This window comes from Pseudonaja textilis, chromosome 2, assembly GCF_049901715.1.
Source record: "Pseudonaja textilis isolate UNSWEBS1 chromosome 2, rPseTex1.2, whole genome shotgun sequence".
NCBI classification, from domain to species: Eukaryota; Metazoa; Chordata; class Lepidosauria; order Squamata; family Elapidae; genus Pseudonaja; species Pseudonaja textilis.
The window spans coordinates 230,223,676-230,229,588 of record NC_141991.1 but is presented as its reverse complement, the minus strand read 5'-3'; positions in this window follow the sequence as shown (position 1 = coordinate 230,229,588).

Here is a 5,913-nt window from a genome sequence, read left to right as displayed (position 1 = left end):
ACCCTCTGTGTGTGCACGCGCAAAGTGCACCCACCACTGATTTGAATATATACTTACTATTTACGTGCAGTTATTTACAGACTTAAAATAAGAAATCATAAACATGACCCTGAAAACGAGAGCTGGAAGTCATAGGTAAAGTTGTTAGTCTAGTTGTTGTTATATCAACAATTAAATTGCATATGAGATGATAACATTTTTCTAGTTTTTACAGTTAATTGTTCTTTTTTTGGTGTGATTATCATTTTTGCCAAACAGTCATCCGACTTTATTATATACTTCCTTACTCCAAAATGGTTTGGCCAAGTGATATTTTTAAATTTATATTGGGTCAAACTTTTGAAAAACAGAACAAGATAATTCTGAAGGTACATACCGGTACATTTAAAAATTCATGAAAGAGTGTCACTATTAGAAAAGGACTTGATTTTACATCATTCAAACTTCTTATTCAGAGCTCTTTTCAAAGTAAGTGTGTTCAGCAGTTAGTAAAATACAACCAAACCTGACTGCTTTTGAAAAAGCTACGGAGGGTCAACCCTGCTTAGTATTAGAATTATACATGATCAGAGTAGTAGGCTGTAGCTGTAGATTGGGAAATAAAGATACATTATAAGAAGATAATGTTAAACTACCTTTAAACCATTGCAAATAAACCAGCTCAATCAAAGAAACTTTGTATCATAATCATATCACCAAAAATATAAAAAAACCATGTTTGGATAGCAGGAAATTCAACAAATGCAATTTATATTCAAATCTGGTGGATGCCTGGTGTTACTAAATTAGTGTACTTGTGCATATAAACTAAATAACATTTTAATAATAATCAAAATGAAGAATGTTGAACAGTACAAGGAACCAAAGGTATGATTGGAATTATCTCATTACTGTTTTGAATGGAAAGTTGCTGAAATAATTGTAGGCTTAGAAAAAGTCACCTGCTAAGAAGTGATGTAAACTATAATCTGAATTTAAATGTTTACTCAGATATACACTATGTTCACATAATATACTCAACCCAAATCAATCCAAACCACTTATGTTGTGTCCACCCTGTAATTATGGATTGTAAATTATCAGGTCAAAAACTTTGTTATTACCAAAGATCAACAAAACAACAAACAGACAAGCAAACAAATACAAAAAAGACACATAAGTAAGAAAAATAGGAGAAATGCAGTCTTCAGGGGAGATAATCTTTTGGTTGTTTTGAAGTTAAGTAACAGAACTTTGTAACTTTGTAAATAATTTGAAAGTTTTTGTAAGCCAATAGAAAGGCTACATGACTGTCATTTTACCATGTATTATTGCTAAGAAAGGAGAAAATAATTATTGGCATAAGGCAAAATATTCAGTTAAAAACAAATGTGAAATTTAGATTACCTCCATAATACAAAGGTGTAACCATAAGATTCCTACCCTGTAGTAGTATAAAGGGAAGGATGTTATAATGACACCAATCAATATTTGGTACAGATCAAGGTATAAGATGCCTGACTGGAAGTCAAATAAAGTTCAGCCATCCAGGTTTTACAGAAACTGGATAGCTGAACATTAGGTTGAATTGCAGTTCTAATTTAGGGAGCATTGTGCAACCAGTTGTATTGCTTGATACTTATTTAATGTACATAAGCTATCTGAGAATAATGTACATTTTTTATTTTTGGGGTAAAGGTATTCTTACTGAACTGAATTGACCGTTATCAAAATAAGATTAGGCAATCCAGATGGAGTCTATTTCAATTAAGGCAACAGTTCATGACTGCTACCTATTCGGCCCAAATAATCTAATATTAGCATCTAGAGTAGACTGTCAAGAAACCAAAACTAGCCTGATGTTAGTGTAAGGACCAAGAGTTGTCCAAAATAGAAATTATGTCAAATACAGTACATGCATATTCACATTCTTATCCAAAACCTCAATTTTGTCATCATGATTTCTTATACAGGTGAAACTCAAAAAATTAGAATATCGTGCAAAAGTTCATTTATTTCAGTAATGCAACTAAAAAGGTGAAACTAATATATGAGATAGACTCATTACATGCAAAGCAAGATAGTTCCAGCTGTGATTTGTCATAATTGTGATGATTATGGCTTACAGTTCATGAAAACCCCAAATCCACAATCTCAGAAAATTAGAATATTACATGCAATCAATAAAACAAGGATTGTACATAGAACAATATCGGACCTCTGAAAAGTATAAGCATGCATATATACTCAGTACTTGATTTGGGCTCCTTTTGCAGCAATTACTGCCTCAATGCGGCGTGGCATGGAAGCTATCAGCCTGTGGCACTGCTGAGGTGTTATGGAAGACCAGGATGCTTCAATAGCAGCCTTCAGCTCTTCTGCTTTGTTCGGTCTCATGTCTCTCATCTTTCTCTTGGCAATGCCCCATAGATTCTCTATGGGGTTCCGGTCAGGCAAGTTTGCTGGCCAATCAAGCACAGCAATCCCACGGTCATTGAACCAGGTTTTGGTGCTTTTGGCAGTGTGGGCAGGTGCCAAGTCCTGCTGGAAAATGAAGTCAGCATCCCCATAAAGCTCATCTGTGGAAGGGAGCATGAAGTGCTCCAAAATCTCCTGGTAGACGACTGTGTTGACCCTGTGTTAGGAATATAAGTCACCTAACAGGTATTTGGGTTGGACAATATATAAACCAGGACAAACATTTTAATACTGTATCTTTAAGAGCATGCTAAAAACTGCAATTGGGTATGGTTTCTCAAACAGCCATAAGATGGAGCCAGAAACCTGGGTTGTTTAGTCTTAGTCTCAGAAGAGAGTGTGAGTCAGTCTCTGTTTCCTTCTGTTGGAGAATATTGCCGTTCTTCATAATTGACTGGTATTCTGGATTTGACGTAAGTCTGATACTGAACTGTTTTTGACACTGAACTTTGTTATTGGATTATCCCTGGATGAAAACTGACTGATCTTACCTGTGAATGACTTTGCTGTACAGTGTATCTGTGTATTATGTGTGTATTATTCAAACACTACTCTCAAATACATCTCCCTGTATGCCCTCATTCTCCTAACGGGGAATTACTTCAACACCCTGGACTTAATGAAGCACATTGAACCAACACCAGCACATGACATGGCTCCCCAAATCAACACAGACTGTAGAAACTTCATACTGGACTTCAAGCATCTTGCAGTGTGTGCCTCTCCATTCTTCCTCCAGACTCTGGGTCCTTGGTTTCCAAATGAGATGCAAAAGTTGCTCTCATCAGAAAAGAGGACTTTGGACCACTGAGCAACAGACCAGTTCTTTTTTTCTTTAGCCCAGGTAAGACGCTTCTGATGTTGTTTGTTGTTCAGGAGTGGCTTGACAAGAGGAATACGATATTTGAAGCCCATGTCCAGGATCTGTCTATGTATGATGGCTCTTGATGCACTGACTCCAGCCTCAGTCCACTCCTTGTGAAAGTCCCCAACACTTTTGAATATCCTTTTCCTTACAATCCTCTCTAGGCTGTGGTCATCCCTGCTGCTTGTGCACCTTTTTCTTCCACACTTTTCCCTTCCACATAACTTTCTATTAATGTGCTTTGATACAGCACTTTGGGAACATCCAACTTGTTTTGCAATCACCTTTTGAGGCTTTCCCTCCTTATGGAGGGTGTCAATGATGGTTTTCTGTACAACTGTCAGGTCAGCAGTCTTTCCCATGATTGTGATTCCTACTGAACCAGACTGAGAGACCATTTAAAGGCTCAGGAACCTTTTGCAGGTGTTATGGCTTAATTAGCTGATTAGAGTGGGATACTTTGACCCTAGAATATTGAACCTTATCATAATATTCTAATTTTCTGAGATTGTGGATTTGGAGTTTTCATGAGCTGTAAACCATAATCATCTCAATTATGACAAATCACGGCTTGAACTATTTTGCTTTGCGTGTAATGAGTCTATCTCATATATTAGGTTCACCTTTTAAGTTGCATTACTGAAATAAATGAACTTTTGCACAATATTCTAATTTTTCGAGTTTCACCTTTTTTTAAAAAATCTGGCTGCTGTCAAAATATGTATAATTATATATTTCACTTTTTTTGGTATTTGTTTATCAAAGATCCCTAATAGAAAGGACTCTGGTTTGAATTTGATCTATTCTCTTGTCATTTCCTCCAGCCAATTTCTAATTTTCTGCCAATATTTTTGAGGTTCTGTACAAGACCACCACATATGGAAGAAAGTTCCCTCTTTTTTTTTTTTTTTGCATTTACAGCAATTCAGACTCATATTGGGGTGCATCTTCACTAATCTTGAAGGAGGAAGGTGCCATCTATAAAACATTTTATAGGCATTTTTTTTGTATGCTACAGATTTTGTAATTTTATTATTTCTACCCCAGAACTTTCCCCATTCTGTTATGGTGATACTACAACCTATATTCCTACTCCAGGCTATCATGTTCCCTGTTACAATTTCTTCTTCAAATTCTACTTCTAATAAATAATTATGCAAATTTTTTTTTTGCCTGATCCTAATAAAATTTTATCTAATTGCTGGAGTTTATTGTTAATTCCAAATTCTTTCTTGTCCTGATTATATCTACTTTGAATTTGAAGATATGCCCACTGATCAATTTTTAATCCCTAATCTTGAAGATCTTGCCACGATTTCAGATTTCCTTGCGTATCCAATAGGTCCTTATATTTAATCATTTTAGTAATATCCAGATTATTTGGGTGAATCATCACCTCCATTATTGAGATCCAAATTGGTATTTTTAAATAGTGTTTTTCCGTATTTTCTTCCAATTAGTCAATAATGAATCTCTGAATTTAGTCACCAAATTTGAAAATATTATAACAACCATTTATGATACGCAACAGGCGAATATTATAATAAATGGGGAATATATCCACCCAATAAAAATAGAAAAAGGAGTCAGACAGGGCTGCCCACTTTCACCCCTGCTCTTCATATTATCACTAGAAGCATTATTAACACGAATTAGACAGAACCCAGACATAAAAGGGTTAAAGGTTAAGAAAGAAGAATATAAGTTGCAAGCGTTTGCGGATGATATGATTTTTTTCATTGAAGAACCAATAGAAAGAGCACAAAATTTGTTGAATGAATTAGAACAATTTGGAGCAGTAGCAGGACTAAAAATTAATAGGAAGAAAACAAAATTAATGACCAAAAATTTAACAGAAAAATAGAAATTAGAACTAGAAGAAGTTATGGGAATACAAGTGATAAAGAAAGTTAAATACTTAGGAATATGGTTGACAGCACATTGTAAGACACTTAAGGAAAATAATTATGATAAATTGATACAACAGGTAAAGAAGGATTTAGAAACATGGGGCAAGCTGCAACTTTCATTATTAGGCAGGATCACTGCTATTAAAATGAATATTCTTCCAAAATTCCTCTATATATTTCAGATGATCCCAATCAAAGTACACAAAAATTTTTTTGGAAGAACTCAATAAAATAACTGTAAAATTCATCTGGCAAGGGAAAAAACCTAGAATAAACGTAAAGGCAATGCAAGATATGAAGAGCAGGGGAGGGCTTGCACTTCCAAACTGGGAGTTGTATTATAGTGCAGCCTCTTTAGTATGGTTGAAGGAATTAATTTAATTTAACCAATAAGAGAATATTATTCTTAGAAGGCCACAACTTACAGAGGGGGTGGCATGCTTTTTTATGGGATGTTGGGAAAACTAGACACCTGTATATGTTATCTATAATACAGTACTTAAGCAATGAAGGAGACTTGTTTTATTCCCCAATAAATATCAAGCCATTCATTTATTTTCACATTTAGTTTACTTCCTTATAATTACAGTCAGCAACTAAGCTTCAGCTCCACATTCCATAGGTCAAGCCTATTTGTTTTTATCTTGCATTTCTGTGGATATAAAGTAATACATTTTTAAA